Below are 22,048 nucleotides of genomic sequence, written 5' to 3' on the forward strand. Positions count from 1 at the left end.
AGGTTTAAAAATAGTCCATGCAGCAAAAACAACAAAGGAATATTTTTCTTCATTATATTATTTTTTATGTTCTCCTTTATGAATGACCCGGTTTCCTCCCTCCCTTCCCTAGCCTGCATCTACACACCTCCTCCTGCACCCCATCCCCCCTTGAGTCCCTGCTACACCTTCTTCTACGGCAGATGTTTCAGCAAAGCTTGTCGCATTAGTCCATGCCTGTAGGGGAGGTGGGGTAGCCTAGTGGTTAAAGTGTCCCCTCATCATGCCAAAGACCCGGGTTCGATTCCCCACATGGGTATAATATGCGAAGCCCATTCTGGTGTCCCCCGCCGTGATATTGCTGGAATATTGCTAAAAGCGGCGTAAAACTAAACTCACTCACTCTTCTATACATCCCCGCTGCTCCTCCTCCAACACCGTTCCCCTCTTGTTCACCTTGTCTCCTACACCACTTCCTCCTCCTCCAGCTAGTAGGGTGCCTCTGAAACCAAGTCCACCACAGGACAAATGTCAGCCCACAGGGCACCTGCTGGAATATTAAATTCTTCGTCCCAGCTGAGGCTTTCATCTTCACTTTCGTCCCGCCCGCCTGCCTCCATCCATGGGGGTATCCCGTACAGTGGGTCATTGGGAACCCCCTCCCCTCGGGACCAGGCATCCCCTGCCACTTCCCACCACAGGCTCCCAGGGGACACACACCACTTTGGATCATATAGTTGGCTGGAACAGGAGTCCGATTCAAGTCCCTCAGCCTCAGGGTGATGCTGTTTTACTGAGCACGTGTCTTTCACTTCTGTTTTTTTATTAAAATATTTTCGTCGTAGGGCTGACCCTCCATACTTGTTCACAATATACGTCATACCCGCAACACCTGAAACAGGAGATGTATAGTGTATACTACCAGGAAGACAGATGGAGGGTTGTGTCCCTTGGCCGTTTAAGGATCCACTGCTCAATGTTTTGAAACAGGTTTTTGTCCCGATCATTATCATGTTCCTACAACATGCCCAATGTGGAATTGTGTTTCACATAATTGACGAGTGTTACTGACTTTCCCTTCCATTTTAAACAGATAAATTAATCATTAAGTTATATGATGATGTTTCCAGATTTGTCAGCGCCATGATGGTGCCACCAAAGAAATGCATCACTTCCCGCTTTCCTCCCCAATCAGACTGACACACCGTGATATAACGAACATGTCCTCTCAAAGCGGATTTAAACCCAACTCACTCACTCACTCCTCTATTGTAAAGACAAAGGCACAAGGTTATAGGTTAGAGATTTGATGTGATGACACCAACTGACACTACTTACACAACAGAGCAGTCCCTCCAGTGACGACAGCTTTCGCAAATCCAGACTTCAGTTCTGTAAAACATTAAATACGACATGTGTATTACTCAGTTTCATTAGGCTCCTACCCCACCCTATCTGTTGTTCCTTTGTATCGAAATAATATTCAGGAAGGTATAAAGATTACTGGTTTGTACACCAATGTAAAACAACATTCACTCATGTAAAGGCATGATGTAGACAACTTACCCAGATCGACCTTGGCGTTCTGTACCACAGAGCGGGGCAAGCTAGAGAGTATGGACCTGGAAACATACATCTTAAAATGGGAACTAACGAATAAAATATCAACACGATTAATATATAATTCTTTAAAATAAGTACATAATTCTGTGAGCGTGTGTGTGTGTGCGTTCGCGCTTGCGCTTTCAAAAAACACCCAGCAACACTGGACCAGGCTCATCCTTTTAAGGCAGCCCAAAAAATGTATCTAAATGTTTAGTTCTATAAGTCAATTGTTAATCATAGTGCACCTACGTTTTAATGAATAGTGACAAGTGTCAATGGTCTGTCGCTAAGCCCGTCATTATGACGGCTCCTTAACCGAATCGGAACCATTTAATACAGGTTGACCATATCTTACCCTGCTTCTTGTACGATGCTTTTAGCAGTGACATCGCGTAGATGTTGCAACGTCAAGGAACTACACACTCCCTGTATAACACCAAACAAACCCATCTCTAAAGCTTTCCAATAAAGAGACGCAATAATTGTTGAAGTGTCACGTGACGCTGTCTGTGACGTCATTGGCAGCAACAACGCAGGTGATGACGAATTGTGGGGTGGTAACACTGACCAATCTCTATGTAGCGGGCGCTGCCAGAGGGGTTTTTCGTTTTGGGGATTCTGAAAAACTGTTTTAAAATTAGTTTATTAAATAGATTTTTCGTTTTGACTGCAGAGGGTGTTTTTTGCGTTGCCGGCGGTATGGATGTAAAAACCAATGTGTAAACTGTGTAAATCAACTGGCAAAGTTCTTTCAGAAACAGGAATAGAACTAGTGATTCATCCACTGAAGCTGAAACTGTAGCTTTACTCAGACCAGAGATAATCTACAACAAAATAAACCGGGCTCAATCTTAAAAACGCCATATTGGCTACACTGGTCACGTGACGAGCCGAGGCATACGCTAAGGGGCTTTTCGAGGAGTGACCACTCCACGTTATATAGTCTCCCTGCTCAGACATGTAAAAGCCAGAAGGAATACATGCATGGCTAGAAAGTAGTGCGGGCATTGTATTTGCCACTTGTGATCATGGAGTTATGTTGTTTTGGTCATTAAACAATGACTACGTGGGTGCAGGGTTGTACTGAGGACCCCAACGACCCCGCCCCGGCCTTACAAGGGACGCTACTGTGTACAACTAATTGCGGCGCCTTAATAGTGACTCGTGTATCCTTGACCCAAGAGGAATAAATAAAACTGAGTTCCACCCAAATATACAATAGGGGGTTATGTCTAGATTGAAATTAAGACTTGTTCTAGCTTATTTGTATATTTATTTGTTTGTTTGTTTGTTTATTTCTGTGGTACAACTGTCTGGGATTCCAGTGATGTGTCGTTGTCCATTCAGATTTTGTCTGATCGTCACAAGATCAGGTTTAAGGCCATGTCAGTGGTCTTCCACAACATCAATAAACCCCGCAAAACGGTACTTGCTCCAAGATATATTCTTGTGCATATGCAGCATTTCTGCAGCGGCAAACATGAACAAAAGAAATAGTCTTTCGTCAGACCAATTTCTTGGAAAACGATAATGTATGATGAAAAGAAAATTCTGGGAACCATCTGTCTTGCGTGAAAAGATGTAGAACGGTTTATTCACTCGAGAGATGTCTGAGATGTAACCTCGAAAGAAACGTCACCTCGCTTTTTGAACATGTTTCTTTCGCCCGTGAGTTTAGATACTGATTGACAGCCACTCAGGTTTATATTGCTTGTAGTCCAACCTTATTCTTCCTCAACAGTTGCAATGAGACAAAACCGATTAGCAAAGACTTTCTGTTAACACAGTCCAGGCCATACATAGTGGGCGGAAAGGAAAATAATATGGCTCGTGGACTTTACAGGTTCGGTCAACTATTGTGGTTAAAAGGTTTTAGTCCAAGTGAAGCGCTAGTAAAATACCCATTGCTTGGACCAAATCATCAAGGGCAGGTCACTCTAATTTGTTTTCCTTTAATTGTAAACGTCAACAGGTGGTTGTAGAAATCTTGAGAATGATTTTATCTCCAGGTGAGTTAACGGAAGTTGCTTCATGTGAAACAGCACGGATGTGAATAGATACAGTATCACACGCACATCAGTGTATTGCCACATTGTAGTCATGAGGAATTATAAACAGGTGATGTGATAGGATATATTTATGAATTTCATCCTCGTCTTTTGTGAATGTGAATTGTTTCGACTAAAGGAACGTGTTGACTTAATTTTGAAAAGTAATGAGCTTGTGTTATGGAACTTATTTGAAAATGCCGGTATTCCGTGGATATCACAATAACTGTCGACACCAGAAATACGTTTCTCGCATTGAACCCATTCTTTCCAAAGTTTTACTTAGACCAGAGACCATATAATTTATTATATGGTCTCTGCTTAGACACTATACTCTCCACAACTGCCGATGAATGTCTATGTATACAATTGTTAGTATGTGCTAGATATTCAGTCAGTGAAATCAACATTGTTAAATGGGGTTGTAGTCAAAAGGGCCAAAGGACAAGAGGGCCAAAATTGTAAAAGTCAAAAGGGCCAAAGGAAAGTCAAAAGGGCCAACAGAAAGTCAAAAGGGCCAACAGAAAGTCAAAAGGGCCATAGGTAAAAAAAGAACATACAAACTAATATATATTTCATGTTTTATTATGTTAATATTTATTATTAGTAGTATTTGTATCAATATGTAAATAGTAATAAAAGTAATACTTTTTAGTGTGATCATCATACACTCAACAGTTGAGTGGTTCAAACGTCTTATATAGCATTGTGAGTCATGAGACCAATCACAACTTATTAGATTAATGACACCCATGACTCTGTTTAAACCTCACAACAAATCAAAACACTAATCTTGTTTAGATTACTGACTAGTGTCTGACACCTATGACTGTTTAAACCTGTTGTAATCATTACAGAAAGTTGTATGGTTGCCCACAACATAAACACTTAACCACTACTGTTAAACTTGTTTAGATTACTGACTACTTGTAATCATTACACAAACAGTTATATGGTATAAAGTAAACACTTAACCACTCTGAGATTTTTTAAATAAGCAACACTGAGGCACTCTGATGTATTTAGGATGTTTAGGATTACTACTGCAACAACATGTCATGAATTTCTTTTAATCTTTCTATTTTCTAAATGTCTGTCCCATTTGACTTAAGTCTATGGCCCTTTTGACTTTCTGTTGGCCCTTTTGACTTTTTCAATTTTGGCCCTTTTGTCCTTTGGCCCTTTTGACCTGTTCCCGTTAAATGAACATCCTTTTACCTTACAGGGCTTTGTATATGTTCTTGTTCAACAGGAACGATTATTTTATAATGGATAATATTTACAACTTCTTTCAGGTCCGGGTTAGAATTGATCTTCAGTAACTTATGTTTGTCGTAAGAGGTGACTAACGGGATCGGGTGGTCAGGCTTGCTGACTTGGTTGACACATGTCATTGTTTCCCAATTGGACAGATTGATGTTCATGCTGTTGATCACTGGATTGTCTGGTCCAGACTCAATTATTTACAGACCGCCACCATATAGCTGGAATATTGCTGAGTGTGGCATAAAACTAAACTCATTCACTCACTCTTTATTGCAATGGGTGCGATGTTTCGGTGCAGATGCTAACACTGTTATCAAGCAAGTAATACACAACTTCATGCACTAGGAGAAAATATACATCTTGATTGGCCTTTATTAGATGATGGCAAGCCGTGGGAATGTAATAACCTTAATCTCTGTTGATGGTTGGTTTGAATCGTTTGATGTTGATACAAGTTTTCTCACCTTGGGGTATGATGACCGGTTGGCTTTTTCAATTCAATTCCATTGATGTTGTTCAGTTGATGCTGTTTCCAAGGCTGGTATGATTTGGATAGGTTTGAGTGTAGTCGAAGATGGTTGATTTGGAGTCTCTCCTCACAGATGACTGATCTTCCTTGATTCTCATTTTAGGGGGCAGGATGTTTCACCTACGTACAAGTCACCACATTCGCATTGAATGTGGTAGACAATGTTTTTGTTGTTCTTTATATACATGAAAAGGCACAACATTTATTGAGTGTTGGCAACAACAGATTTTGCAGAGCTGCTCCCCTTAGGTGTGCTGAGACCGATTGTTAGATCGATTCCCAGATTTGAGTTGCATGATTACACTTCTTGGTTTAAATGTGTTGTCAGCACTGTACCTGGTACTTGTCATCATGTGTTTCACCATATCATTACATGTGTGTTCAACTGTATCCACCATCATGTGTTTCATCGTATTTTTGCTTGTGTGTTTCACCATCATCATGGGTATACTTGCTGATGGGGTTCCAATCACTAACGTGGTATATGTCTGAGATCTGCATTACTTATTCAGGCTTTCCTCCACATTGGGGCAGTAGGGTAGCCTTGTGGTTAAAGCGTTCACTCATCACGCTGAAGACCCATGTTCGATTCTCGACATGGGTACAATGTGTAAAGCACATATCTGGTGTCCTACACAATGATATTGCTGGAATATTGTTAAAAGTGGCGTAAAACCAAACTCACTGACTTAAAGGACACCTTAAACCCTACCATACCAATTTGTTGTGGAACTGAGTGTGGGGAGGGTTGTATTAATTTGCAGAATGACCCTCTCCCGATTGGAAGTGTGGTTTTCTCAACCAAAACCAAGAAAAAGAACCAACTGCACCAACCAGCCTGGATGACATGCAGCAACATGATGATGATGATGATGATGATGATAAAGTCATTTTGTCAGTTTCTGATAATCCTCATATTCAGCCAGTGCTACACCCACAGGTGTTTTTGTTTTCCCTTGGACATTTAAGCGATTGTAGTGGCTAATTTGTACGATTCCTTCAGTCAGTCACTAAGAGAGTTTGTGTAGGACTGTAATGACCGGCTTGTATGGTCCCTATCAATTCCAAATGCAAGGTCTATCGGCAATCATGGAAGACGTCCAAACGTTTCAATTAGTTTGGTTTGTTTGTATAGAACTATTTGATAATTATTGGAAATAAGTGAGTGAGTGAGTTTAGTTTTACGCGGTGGTCTGTAAATAACGAGCCTGGACCAGACAATCCAGTGATCAACAGCATGAGCATCAATCTGCGTAATTGGAAACCGATGACATGTGTCAACCAAGTCAGCGAGCCTGACCACCCATCCCGTTAGTCTGCCTCTTACGACAAGCATGGGTTACTGAAGGCTCATTCTAACCCGGACCTTCACGGGTATATTGGAAATAAAATGGTGTTATATTTTATATTGTTTCCATTTAAAATAAGAATAAAACTAGACATAAAACGGTTACTAATAATATCAAAGGGTGGTGGTAGTATTCTAATGTTTGTGGTTTTAAGCAAGTGTCATTCTTATTGACATTCACCTGAAACCTTTTATACTGAGAACCATTTCACAGCTTGCTGATACCTATGAAGATCCGGGTTAGAATGGGTCTTCAGCAACCCATATTTGTTGTAAGAGGCGCCTAACGGGATGGTCAGGCTTGCTGACTCAGTTGACACACGTCATTGTATCCCAGATGCGTAGATTGATGTTCATGCTGTTGATCACAGGATCAAGACTCGATTATTTACAGACTGTCGCCATCTGGCTGGAATATTGGAGTGTGGCGTTAACAACCAGAGCTCCAGATAAGATTTAGCTCATGTGGGTACTGCACCCACTGTATTTTTTTGGAGTGGGTATTATGAATGTTGAGTGGGTATTTCATTTTCCGTTACCCACTGCTTTCAAATATGTGTGTATTTCAGTCATTTTACTCACCTAAGTATTATGTGACTGAGTAAGTTTACTAAGCATGTATGTTCTGCCTTATGTCATACCTAATCAAAACCAACTTAAATATAATGGAAATGATTTCATAAAAAATCACTCATCCTATACTGACAGTACAACACTTGTCCTATACTAACAGTACATCTTGATAGCAATCGGTGTCTTTTTCATTACGCAAGTGATTTTTATAAATATATTCCGTACGTATTTGTTTTAAACTTTTTGCGTATCCAACATTTTAAATGCGTAATTGGTACGCAACAATTATTTTTCAATGTGTAATTGGAAATTTTCTATGCATATTTTACCCGGATACGCAGCTCATCTGGGCCTCTGAACAACTACAACAGACAACAGCTGTTGATGATATAGTGTCATCCAATACACTGTATCATTGAGACTATTACCTAGAGACACTGTTGGATTTGGTTGCTTCCTATGGCTTGAAATATTTCAGACAGATGAGCAGTTATTTGAGATTGCTCACAGCTAATATATATGTATTTAATCTAACATGATATATAAACAGAATTATTGGTTTAAATTATACATTTCAAGCACTGATACTCACAAGCCCAATGGACTGTCATACAGACCCTGAAACAAATATATCCATGGAAGCCCGTGCAAGTCTAGAATATGTTGTGGCAAGTCTAGATTACTGCAGTTTCAAGATGAAATGAAGAAGGTCTCTGGTCTCCTTTTGTTATATTTTATGAAAATAATTTAGGAATTGTTTTTTTTCTGTAAAATGTAGTCATTTAAAAGACTATTGAGGCTGTTCCTGCAAGAGAACTACTGTTACTTAACCCACGTAAAACATCACACAGAAAATCAAAACAAAAAGATGACTGTTTGTTAAGTAACTTTTTATTTTGGAGACAAACGTTATGTACTATTTTTCCAGAGTTGGTCTGATGTTTTCATTACATTCTGCATTGAAATGAATGCTTGATCATGAACCGATTGGAGATTGTGATTCATCGGTGTCATTATCATTTTGACCCAAACAAACTATAGTGTTCTTTTCTTGATATCGTCACAACCCTCTAGAGACCATTTCTATGTTATCTTTGGTGGAAACCAGGAGGTGGGGTAGATTCATCTTGGTGATTGTGATTGTGATTCATCAGTATCTTTATGACCCAAACAGACTGTAGATGTTAGTTAGTGTGACAATCTGACAAGCCCCATAACACATGGACACCCCACCCCCGGACAGACACACATCCAAACACACAGAAACCCCTCAACATGACCTTAAATATCCACATGAATCCAAATATGAGATGAACGTCGACATGATGGTGCATTTGCATGTTTAATGATATATCAAATCATTTTCATTCTGTCAATCAGGGGCAGTGGGGTAGGCTAGTGGATAAGGTGTTCGCTCATCATGCTGAAGACCCAGGTTTGATTCCTCACATGGCCGGGTACGATGTGTGAAGCTATTTCTGGTGTCCCCCCGCTGTGATATTGCTTGAAAATTGCGAAACGCGGCGTAAAACCAAACTCACTCACTCACTCACTCACTCACTCACTCACTCACTCACTCACTCACTCACACTCACACTCACTCACTCACTCACACACTCACTCTCCACTCACTCACTCACTCACTACCACTCACTCTAACACCACTCACTCACTCACTCACACTCACACTCACTCACTCCCACACCCACCCACCCACTCACTCCACTTCTCTATCTGGCCCAGACACAACTATATAGAGATATTCTTCGTATGATACTAATTTTGGGCTCAGCGAACCACACATTACAAAAAAGTTCACAATTTCCAAACTAACAATGACACAGTAAATGGTCCTGCAGATAGTGACTGATGAAGAGGAAGTTCAGGTGAACTTGCTGAGACAGGTGTTACAGTTTCCGTATCTTGATTACAGGTGTGACAACGAAATGTTCCAGCCATCTGTTGAAATAGCGGAAATCCATTATCACAGATACATTTCGGCACGAATCAGCTGATGTAGCCATTTAGACAAAGGACACATTTACTGAAGAGGAACGGAACACAGTCAAACATCAGCTTCCCATGAATCAATACAGTTTGCTTGTATTGGTATTTGGTGTGGGGGTATCACTGAGCCATTAATCTTGTCGGTGTCACAACAGAGTTAGTGGCAGGAAAGTGTTATCCCACGATTTCCATCCCAAATTGTGTTTAACATTCAGCAAACCTTTGTAGACAAACATGTAAACAAGTGGCTTTGGTCAAATATACCGTCAAGTGATGAAGAAGGGAGAGATCCTTTGTTTGAGACACAGCGAACATACAGGTGGAAATACTCTTCAAGACTCTTGAGGTGAGTGCAGTGGCTTTTGTAAAATCTGCTTCATCAAGCATCAAGTCATGTCATTTCTATCAAGGCAATCACAATGTTGATTATTATTCATATTTGAAAGATATTTGTTTTAAGCAGAAATGCAGAAAACACTCATAGCCCAGATTGTTTTGTTTCATAAAAATATTGATTTGTTTTAGCTCACCTGTAGTTTTAATGATTTTTTGTAATGACCTCTTTTTCAAAATATTTTTTAGTCTGATTTTAAATATGGCTGCCGCAAACAACAGTCAAGTTAAAAAAGCTATTATTCATTTTGACAATTAATCCTTAACTCTCTTCTGACAAGATTTCTTTTGTTTGTCTTTCACATTTTGACATATTTATCAAGAATTCTTTTAAAACTGACTGTCTGTGTGAATGCATTTAGTGAGTGAGTGAGTGAGTTTAGTTTTATGCCGCACTCAGCAATATTCCAGTTATATGGCGGCGGTCTGTAAATAATCGAATCTGGACCAGACAATCCAGTGATCAAAATGACATGTGTCAAACAATGTCATGTGTCAACCAAGCCTGACCACCCGATCCCGTTAGTCGCATCTTACAACAAGCATAGTTGCCTTTTGAGGCAAGCATGGGTTGTATGCATTTAGTCTGCATGCCTGTCCATCTGTCTCTCCGTTCATGTTGATAATGATGATATGATAGCGGTGTGATGATGATAGTAGTTATGATAATGTGATGGTGGTGCAATGATAATGATAACAATGATGCTGACACTGGTTATGATGATGTGATGACGAAGTAGAAGAAAAAAAAGACGAAGGAGAAGAAGATGATGATGATGACTGACTGACTGACTGAGCAATATTCCAGCAACATCATCGCATGGGGACACCACAAATGGGCTTCACATTGATGGGGATTGGCGAATGACGAGCCAACGCTTTAACCATTAGGCTACCCCACCTCCCCTTGATGATGATGATGATGATGATGATGGTGGTGATGGTGATGATGATGATGATGATGATGATGATGATGACACTAGTTATGATGATAATGGTGATACTGGTTATGATGATGTGATGGTGATAATATGATGATGATGATGACGATGAAGATGACGACATCGATGTTTATCAAGTTCAACTGAGTTCCCTCCACTGTACATACATGACCAAGTATACAGTAGAGTGCCATGCACACAGCCCGACATTGTATTAATGATGTGGGGTGGTTTTGTACAATATGGCCGACAGCTGTTACACTTACCTGAAGCAGAAATGTATATGTGTTAATTGATTTGGTGCAGATTGTCTTTTGTTCCTGCCTGAGACTTCCATGACTGACATGTCCGATATTTGTGTCATTGTTATGAGTAATGGCGCTAGTCCACAGGGGTCACTCTCATTGTGACGACTCACAATATGACTTCTGAAAAACAGAAGAGGTGAAACTGAGCTTACCTTTAAAAACATGGACTACTCCCATCGTCATCTGTACCTTGTCAATGAAGTCTTCCCATGATGACAATTACTGCAGAAGTTATTTAACATTTTAAAATATTTTTTCTCTCATTAAAAACATTAGACATTTTTCCAATAATAATGTTAGCCCATGTTCATCACAATGGCTGGGTTAAATGTATGTGAAATATTTTAAGATCAATGTCTACAAAACTGTGACAGCTCTAATATGAAAAGTTCATTGGGTTTGTACTTCGAAGAGTTTAGAGAAACTTGTCTTTTGAAAAGTATCTCTTCTTACCCAGAAATGCATGTTACCCTGCTCTCCTCGATAAGTCACTATGATGTGCATGTTACCCTGTTCTCCTCAATAAGTCACTATGATGTGCATGTTACCCTGTTCTCTTCAATAAGTCACTATGATGTGCATGTTACCCTGTTCTCCTCAATGAGTCACTATGATGTGCATGTTACCCTGTTCTCCTCAATAAGTCACTATGATGTGCATGGATGGGGGCGGTGGGGTAGCCTAGTGGTTAAAGCGATTTGCATGTTCTGCTCTCCTCAATAAGTCACTCCGAAGACTCGGGTTCGATTCCCCACATGGGTACAATGTGTGAAGCCCATTTCTGGTGTCCCCGCCGTGATATTACTGGCATATTGCTAGAAGTGGCATAAAGCTAAACTCACTCACTCACTCATTGTCAAAATGGATAGGGTAATATTCAAAATTAATCATACAATGGATAGTGTTCTCGGCAGGATAAAGCCAATGGATATTTTCGGTATCCGTTGGGGTCATATATGGATATCGATGCAAATTAGAGAGGTCATATGCAGATTTTAGGGACTACTTTCACAGTGTAAACAAACATGGCATCAATGGTCGGCGGTCGTGTCCGGTTACGGTACTGTCAGTGCTTTGATCCCTGAAAATTCATGCCTGGTTATGATAGATGGAGTAGATTACAAAGTGAAGATAGAAATTCATACGTTTGCGAAGATACCAACATCGACCGCCTGTCAGTGTTAGCGAGAGAACGGCACTAGGAATCCAGATGCACATTGTCACGAGAACATTAAAGTGTATTTGTTGTTCAAAAGGTTAACTCAAGGTTTCTGAAGTTCCACGCGAAGTTTGTTGATTTTTCAAACGAAGCTAAGATTTGTTGACAACAATAACGCACTTTCACATAACACGCGACAGGAACTAGATGACGTAACGCAGTCAAATGAGTGGTCAGTAGAAAATTGCGTCACCGAGTGTGACGTCAAGTATTACTACGCACATATTTGTGACATCATAGATATGTGGACACATTCCACGAAGTTTAGTTTCATGATTTGTGGCAAATGAAATCGCATTTTTTAAAAATTATAAAGTAAGAATGACATTGTATGATAAAAAGGTTATCACGCGAGTGTGTTTGGGGATGGTTAATATCCTGCATCATGAATAAACACTATGTATTCAGCTCGCCAAGGCTCGTTAAATACAATGATTATTCCTAATGCAGGATATTAACCATCCCAAAACACACTCGCGTGATAACCTATATTTACAGTGAACCATGTCAGTGTGTCGCTGTATGTCTCAGTGATAACCACCAGACTAAATGCTCTGATAAACACAATTAGGCCAAATAAAAATAATCTTGTGGTTCCAATTACACCTCATTAAATTTAGGGTAGGTAGGTAGGATTTTTTTTTAACATTTTTTTAGAAGTAAAGTACAAACAAATAACACATTTATCATTGTATAATTGTTTATTCAATCAAGGTTTTGGCTATCATGTTGACTTTCTCTATCAGAATTTCTGATGTCTGTCGGAAAAAACAATGGTATCTAAAAGCTTATTTCATTTAAACCGTTTAAAAAAATTAGGGTCGGCACCAGAATTCAAGGGTCGGTCGGGTAATCTGAACGTTTTTCTTTTTTAGGCCTTACATGTCTTTGACACATACCGGCTGTCACTTCAGAAACGGTTTTGTGCAATGGGCATTTTGGAAGTTGGAACAAGACAGAACATTATGGCCCAAGCTTTTAATGTTTCACAGTCAGTTATTAGTAAATTACAATCACAATGTCAGCAGACAGAAAACATTGATAACAGATGTTGATCAGGGCGCTGTTTCGAAAACGTTATCGTAGCACTTCGACTGTCGTAGCTCCTTCACTGTAACATAGAATTACGACAGTCGTAGCGCTACGATAGCTTTGTGAAACCTTGGTCGACTAAGGGCAACAACTGGCACACAATGATTGTCTTACTAAACCGTGGTCAGAGTGCCTCCAAAACTGGAGATTGGCTTCACAGAGCTACAGGTGTTAGGGACTGCCTCCGTGGTGTAGTGGTTAAAGCGTCCACCCGGAGAGCAGAAGGTGGCAGGTTCGATCCCCGACCGCGTCATACCAAAAGATGTTAAAATATGGTACTTGTTGGTCCCTGCCTGGCGCTCGGCATTAATGGGTACAATAAGGACTGGTCGGCTCGGAGACAGTATAATGTGTCTGAGTGGAGTATTATACTTCACTGCGGCATGGTATCTCAGTGGGCTAGCACTATAAAACCAGCTTAAGTCTGGGCTAGTACAAGCAGCCGTACATACATGCACGTCGTAATATGAGCGAAATATTAAACCCATGTTCACCTCACCTCACAGGTGTTAGACTGAGTGGACAGATGATTTGTAATCAGCTATACAGATGGAACCTGCATGCCAAATGGATGCATGATATATGGGTGAGTGAGTGAGTTCAGACAGTATATCAAACAGTGTCTCTAGGTAATAGCTTCAGTGATATAGTATATTGGATGAAACTATATCATCAACAGCTGTTTGTCTGTTGTAGTTGTTAGTGCTATACTCAGCAATATTCCAGCTATATGGCGGCGGTCTGTCTGTCTGGACCAGACAACCCAGAGATCAACAGCATGAGCATCGATCTATGCAATTGGGAACTGATGACGTGTGTTGACCAGCATGTATGTATGCCCGTGCTGACTATAGCTGGCCATATCGAATATAATACCGTTCGATACGAATCGTATTTCTATGTGAAAGGTTTCTCCGTGCGGGATGTGCTAAATGGCAATAACTCAGTATCTCATCAGACGAATATGGATATTCTACGGTCAGTCCATCAATTCATTATTAAATCAAAACGTTTTGATTCATAAAGTTTTGTAGCTTCTCTTATTTTTTATATATTTTTTATTTGGCCACGAAACAAAACCAAGATAATTTGTTGATATCCATGATTGTTATTATTCAGAGATAACTTGTTATAACCACTATAAATATGTACAACATTATGCATAAATGTGAACGTTCACATGTATTATGGAGCGGCATTAATATAAGCCATTTAGGCTTGTTTGCCAATCCTTTTCTTTCTTCTTGAATAGAATAAAATATGTTTAAACCACATGTGTTGACCAAGTCAGCGAGCCTGACAGTGGTCCCGTTAGTCGTCTCTTACGACAAGCATGGGTTACTGAAGATCAATTTTCTGACCCGGACCTTCACGGGTAGATCAAGATAAAAAGATCCATTGATTGATATACACTTCTACAAAACTGGTGTATGATAACATGCAGCAATCAAGTCGACAAGCCTCACCACCAGATTCCGTTAGTTGCTTTTTATGACAAGTAACATAGGTTATTGGAAACAAATTTTAACTCGCCTGTTCACAGATATTCAATCATATGACGCAGCAGTTTTGAAAGTAGATCTATGATGAACTCTGTGCTGTGATGAACCCGGATCTTCACGGGTTCCGTGATATATGGACCATCACATTACTGCAACATGTTGTTGGTGTCAGAGAGCGTTACACTTTTCATGGTAAATGATGTGGTGGACAGTAGGGCGCTTTGACCAATCATAGAAAATATCTGATGTTCAACAACTAATGCAAATATCAGTCAGATGTCCATGTTACACTGTTACCTTGGTTACGCTGTTTATCTCCTAAAAGATGAAACATATTAATAGTCTTGACGCATTTGTATTAAATATTTTTTGTGATTGACTTTTTCATTAGTATACTGTAAATCATGAAATTAATGCGAGAAATGCGTCTGTACTCTTCTCGCATTATTATAATGACGCATTTCAGTCTGACCATGTCTACTTTTGGGAAGTCAGTATGTCTAAAATGAGCAAAAAAATGTGTCCTTGATTAAAATGGTGGGTCTAGAAATGAATAAAAAAACAATTTTAAGAAACTAAAGAAAATCTAATGTAAAACTCTCAAACCTTACAACAGCCACATTCTCACAACCATGAGATACTTATATTTTTCTACTGATTCTTTATCACTCAAAGGCTTTGAAATAATATTAATCCTTTCAGTTTTAAGTAGTTTCCTGAAAGTTCTGTTTAACAATAGATGTTGAAAGTTTCCTACAGCACTTATTTAGTTTCATGTGCTCATGCATTATTGATTGCATTATCATCCTGTGAAAATATGATAGGGCCTTGTTCCAGTAAATACCTTTTGGTTATACATGTCAAGGGCTAATGATTTATTTCATGGCCTGTAAACATGGTTAAATCTAGGTGATCAATTGAGCCTTCATAATCACCAGTACCTATAAACTACCAACTGTTTTACAATGCTTGTTCTAGAATAGTGAGGTGAGGTGAAAGTGGGTTTTAACGTTGTGCTTGAGAATATTTCGCTCATATGACGACGTGCATGCGTGTGTATATGTATGTGCGGCTACTTGTACTAGCCCAGACTTAAGCTGGTTTTATAGTGCTAGCCCACTGAGATACCATGCCGCAGTGAAGCATGAGTACCCCACTCAGACACATTATACTGACTCTGAGCCGACCAGTCCTTGTACCAATTAATGCCGAGCGCCAGGCAGGGACCAACAAGTACCATATTTTAATGTCTTTAGGTATGACGCGGCGACGCGGTCTCGCTCTAACCACTACACCACGGAGGCAGTTTCTACAATAGTGGGAGTGATGGGGTAGCCTAGTGGTTGAAGTGTCCACTCATCACGCTGATGACCCGGGTTCAGTTCCCCACATGGGTACAATGTGTAAAGCCCCCCGCTGCTGGGATGTTGCTGAAAGCGGCGTAAAACCATACTCACTCATTTACTCACTACAGTATTCACAATGGTTTATGAGCGTATTTCACGGACCTACACAAACTGGTGTGTTAGAACATATGTATCAGATAAACTTCGATTGTAGAACATTAAAAAAGCCAAGCTACACAAACTGGTGTGTTAGAACATATATATCACATAAACTTCGATTGTAGAACATTAAAAAAGCCAAGTTACACAAACTGGTGTGTTAGAACATAAATACAAGATAAAGTGTATTTACAGAACAGTCCGAAACACTGATAATAAGTGATATGACTTGCAGGTCAGAGCAGAGTATAATCGATAGATGTAAGCCAGTAAGTAAGCTGTAAAAAAATCTATCCCCCATACCTTATCAAACAAACACTCTGTGGAGTAAACTTTCAACACAGGTAGGTACCGTATTGTCTCTAATACACTGGGTGTCTGTGGGAGACTTGATGTCTGTTGGAGATCTGATGTCTGTTGGAGACTTGACGTCTGATGGAGATCTGGTGTCTGTGGGAGATCTGATGTCTGTTAGAGGCTTGACGTCTGATGGAGATCTGGTGTCTGTGGGAGATCTGATGTCTGATGGAGGCTTGACGTTTGATGGAGATCTGGTGTCTGTGGGAGATGTGATGTCTGTTGGAGATCTGGTGTCTGTTGGAATATCTGGTGTCTGTTGGAGATCTGCTGTCTGTTGGAGATCTGGTGTCTGGAGATCTGGTGTCTGTTGGAGATCTGATGTCTGTTGGAGATCTGGTGTCTGTTGGAGACTTGATGTCTGTTGGGATCTGGTGTCTGTTGGAGATCTTGGTGTCTCTGTTGGAGATCTGATGTCTGTTGGACATTTGGAATCTCTTGGTATTGGCGAGCTGATGTCTGTTGGAGATCTGGTGTCTGTTGGAGATCTGGTGTCTGTTGGAGATCTGGTGTCTGTTGGAGATCTGATGTCTGTTGGAGATCTGATGTCTGTTGGAGATCTGGTGTCTGTTGGAGATCTGTTGAAGATCTGGTGTCTGTTGGAGACTCTGAGATCTGGAGATCTGTGTCTGTTGGAGATCTGATGTCTGTTGGAGATCTGATGTCTGTTGGAGATCTGGTGTCTGTTGGAGATCTGATGTCTGTTGGAGATCTGGTGTCTGTTGGAGATCTAGTGTCTGTTGGAGATCTGGTGTCTGTTGTTGGAGATCTGGTGTCTGTTGGAGATCTGATGTCTGTTGGAGATCTGATGTCTGTTGAGATCTGGTGTCTGTTGGAGATCTGATGGAGATCTGTCTGTTGAGATCTGGTGTCTGTTGGAGATCTGGTGTCTGTTGGAGATCTGATGTCTGTTGGAGATCTGGTGTCTGTTGGAGATCTGGTGTCTGTTGGAGATCTGATGTCTGTTGGAGATCTGATGTCTGTTGGAGATCTGATGTCTGTTGGAGATCTGGTGTCTGTTGGAGATCTGGTGTCTGTTGGAGACTTGATGTCTGTTGGAGATCTGGTGTCTGTTGGAGATCTGATGTCTGTTGGAGATCTGGTGTCTGTTGGAGATCTTGATGTCTGTTGGAGATCTGATGTCTGTTGGAGATCTGGTGTCTGTTGGAGATCTGATGTCTGTTGGAGATCTGGTGTCTGTTGGAGATCTGGTGTCTGTTGGAGATCTGATGTCTGTTGGAGATCTGGTGTCTGTTGGAGATCTTGATGTCTGTTGGAGATCTGGTGTCTGTTGGAGATCTGATGTCTGTTGGAGATCTGGTGTCTGTTGGAGACTTGATGTCTGTTGGAGATCTGGTGTCTGTTGGAGATCTGATGTCTGTTGGAGATCTGGTGTCTGTTGGAGATCTGGTGTCTGTTGGAGATCTGATGTCTGTTGGAGATCTGGTGTCTGTTGGAGATCTGGTGTCTGTTGGAGATCTGATGTCTGTTGGAGATCTGATGTCTGTTGGAGATCTGATGTCCTGTGGAGATCTGATGTCTGTTGGAGATCTGTCTGATGTCTGTTGGAGATCTGATGTCTGTTTGGAGATCTGGTGTCTGTTGGAGATCTGGTGTCTGTTGGAGATGTCTTGATGTCTGGTGTCTGTTGGAGATCTGGTGTCTGTTGGAGATCTTGATGTCTGTTGGAGATCTGGTGTCTGTTGGAGATCTGATGTGTCTGATTGGAGATCTGGTGTCTGTGTTGGAGATCTGATGTCTGTTGGAGATCTTGATGTCTGTTGGAGATCTGGTGTCTGTTGGAGATCTGGTGTCTGTTGAGTGTGTGTTGGAGATCTGTGTCTGTTGGAGATCTGGTGTCTGTTGGAGGTCTGTGTGTGTTTTGTGGGAGGTCTCTTGGGGATCTCTTATTTGAGAGCTGATGTATTTTGGAGATCTGGTGTCTGTTGGAGACTTGATGTCTTTTGGAGATCTGATGTCTATTGGGGATCTGGTGTCTGTTGGAGATCTCGTATTGGCGAGCTGATGTCTTTTGGAGATCTGGTGTGTGTTTGGGATCTCACATGTATTGGAGACCCGATATCTTTTGGAGACCAGGTATCTTTTGGGGATCTCTTGGTATTATAGAGCTGATGTCTGTTGGAGATCTGGTGTCTGTTGGAGATCTGATGTCTGTTGGAGATCTGATGTCTGTTGGAGATCTGATGTTTGTTGGAGATCTGATGTCTGTTGGAGATCTGATGTTTGTTGGAGATCTGATGTTTGTTGGAGATCTGATGTCTGTTGGAGATCTGGTGTCTGTTGGAGATCTGATATCTGTTGGAGATCTGATGTCTGTTGGAGATCTGATGTCTGTTGGAGATCTGATGTCTGTTGGAGATCTGATGTCTGTTGGAGATCTGATGTTTGTTGGAGATTTAATGTCTGTTGGAGATCTAATGTCTGGAGATCTGGTGTCCATTGGGAGAACTATCGTTTTTGGACACTGACATTTATAAGAGACCAGGTGTCCATTAGATACTTCAGATGTATTAGAGAATCGGTGGCTGTTTGAAACCACTAATTTATTGGGTGAGATGCAGTATTCATAACAGGAAGTATGGTATGCATGTTCCTGCATAGTGTAGCCTGTTACAGTGTGGTTATCTCACTAACCTTGTAACACGAGGGGATATGCAGGTATACTACCCCAGCTGACATGTCTGATAGCACAGGCTCAGGTAAGATGTACATCGTTAATACACCTGGACCTTCACTTCACAGGCTCAGGTAAGATATACATTGTTAATACACCTGGACCTTCACTTCACAAGCTCAGGTAAGATGTACGTCGTTAATACACCTGGACCTTTACTTCACAGGCTCAGGTAAGATGTACATCGTTAATACACCTGGACCTTCACTTCACAGTCTCAGGTAAGATGTACATCGTTAATACACCTGGACCTTCAGTTCACATGTCAGAGCTGATCAAAATGTTACAATAGGGTGTCATAAGATGATGATGAATTTATCTGGAATATGAAGCTAGTTGAGATTTAAGTCAATAGTGAAGTCATTGAGACTGCTGTACAAGAAATGCATGCATGTGTGTGTGTATGTGTGTGAGAGAGAGGGAGAGAGGTGATGTGCACATGTGTATCTGATCAGATTTTCTTGTCATCATGATGACAATGTGAGTGTATATGTTTGTACCGCAATATGCCAATGATAGAACAAGTGATATGTGTGTGTGTGTGTGTGTGTGTGTGTGTGTGTGTGTGTGTGTGTGTGTGTGTGTGTGTGTGTGTGTGTGTGTGTGTTCCAAGTGCGTGTGTACATGCATGTGTGTTTTACAACCCTTTTCCATACTTCCTCTCTTATCTTCGCATCATATCTGTCTCAGAAGTTGCATCTGGAGAAAATTCTGAAGTTGATATCCTGGACATTTACTGTAAATGAGATTAATGTCAGATACTGATGATTCCAAATGATACAAGCAAGTTTAGGATGTAATAAAATAGAAGCTGTGGTGCTTTTTAGTCATGCTGAAAAACGTTTTGTTATCAACATTGATTGCTGTGAATAACTGCAGGATTGCTGATGTAGCATTAAACAATGTGTTTTACTCACTAGCAGCTTGGAAACAATTAAGTGAATTTTTAAAAAAAAACAATAGTTGTGATAAAAATGTTTGTGATCATGCTGATCACCTATTAAAATTTGATCAGTTAAGAATTCTTTTGAAATATGCCAAACCAATTTGCCTCTCATGCCTAATAATGTGGATTTTATTTTTATATTTTAGTAGTAAAATACTTTTGAATTGATTTTTTTCTCTCCTTTTTTCATCAGAGTCATTTTCTGTGGGCTGTTTGACACTTCAAGAGCACAATCTCTACCAAACACCTTGACGTGTAACTGTGAAGTTGTTCAAACATGTCATTCATAAGTTCGGCCATTGTATCACTTATCAAGCTTGTGTTGTAATACACACGTACCTTGGTGTAGTGATTTGAACATGGCATTGAAAATGAAAAATCTTTTTCACATTTACTGATCAGATGATTAAGTGTGACATGTGTTTTGCAAACAGACTATATGATATGGAAACAGTTAGCACAATGAGAGATACATGACTGGTAATTTGAGGTTAGTTTCTCTCCCTACCTCCACTGAAAAACAAACATGCTGAAAAAATAGACACAAGTAACAAAAATTTGATAGATTACAACAACATATGTAAGTATTAAGCATACCCCTATTTTCAATCAATTCCTTTGCTCCTTTTTAGAATGTAGATAAGACTCTGTAAACAGTAATAAACAAGAAAGCAAATATAAAAATATATTTCTTTCAGACAACATAGGGTGTGACACATGTTGCTGAGCAAGCGATGAGAGAGATCAATTAATCAGTCATTTTGGATCTCATAGGTCTGGTGGTGTTGAAGTATATTCTGTTTGTAAATCCTGTACAGTCAGTAGTGGCACATCAGGACAGACACTGACACTATGACACATTCACACACCTGGACAGACACATTCACACACCTGGACAAACACATTCACACACCTGGATAGACACATTTACACACACCTGGATACACACTGACACTATGACACATTCACACACCTAGATGGACACTGACACTGACACATCACACATGGACAGACACTATCACACATTCACACACCAGGGGATGTAACTGACTGACACTCATGACCTATACACACACCTGGATAGACACTATCACACATTCACACACCTGGATGGACACACACTATGGGATACAACTTCACACACATGTAAGACACTATGACACATTCACACACCTGGGTAGACACTGACACTATGACACATTCACACACCTAGACAACAGTAACACCTGACACATATACACACCTGGACAGACAACAGTAACACACCTGGACACATTCACACATAGACAACAGTTCACACACCTGGACACACACACACACAGACACCTATACACACCTGGACACATTCACACACCTGGACAGACACTGTAACTCCATGACACATTCACACACTGGGTAGACAACAGTCAACACCTGACACATTCACACACCTGGACAGACACTGACACACATGACTCCAGACAACACACACCTGGACACATTCACACACTCCAGACAACAGTAACCCTGACACATTCACACACTCCAGACAACAGTAACCCTGACACATTCACACACCTAGACAGACACACACTAGTATTCACACCTCTAGACACATTCACACACATTCAGACATACAGACACCAGTGGACACATTCACACACCCAGACAACAGTAACCCTGACACATTCACACACTCTAGACAACAGTAACTCCTGACATATTCACACACTCCAGACAACAGTAACCTGACACA

At 40.6% G+C, this 22,048-nt stretch overlaps 1 protein-coding gene and 1 long non-coding RNA gene across 3 annotated transcripts in view; one reads left to right on the top strand and one right to left on the bottom strand.

The window, feature by feature from the left end:
- Window positions 1–1,347: 1,347 nt before the first annotated feature.
- On the bottom strand, window positions 1,348–2,039 carry LOC124254022. The gene is made up of 3 exons (XR_006892365.1): window positions 1,940–2,039; window positions 1,546–1,601; window positions 1,348–1,371 (listed from the first exon to the last, which is right to left on the bottom strand). It is a non-coding gene; the product is annotated as an uncharacterized LOC124254022 (long non-coding RNA).
- Window positions 2,040–3,514: 1,475 nt separating this feature from the next.
- Window positions 3,515–22,048, top strand: part of LOC124254031 (EF-hand calcium-binding domain-containing protein 4B-like) — a 100,279-nt gene continuing 81,745 nt past the window's right edge. The window contains exons 1-2 of one of the 2 annotated variants that reach the window (XM_046687899.1): window positions 3,515–3,593; window positions 9,282–9,701. The gene's annotated coding sequence lies outside the window, so the exon portion shown is untranslated. Of the gene's footprint in view, window positions 3,594–3,629; window positions 3,703–9,281; window positions 9,702–22,048 lie in introns of those variants that run through there. The other variant, XM_046687897.1, reaches the window with a different exon arrangement.

The sequence above is a fragment of the Haliotis rubra genome, unplaced genomic scaffold (assembly GCF_003918875.1).
Source record: "Haliotis rubra isolate DU_JTF1 unplaced genomic scaffold, ASM391887v1 Scf560, whole genome shotgun sequence".
Taxonomy (NCBI): Eukaryota; Metazoa; Mollusca; class Gastropoda; order Lepetellida; family Haliotidae; genus Haliotis; species Haliotis rubra.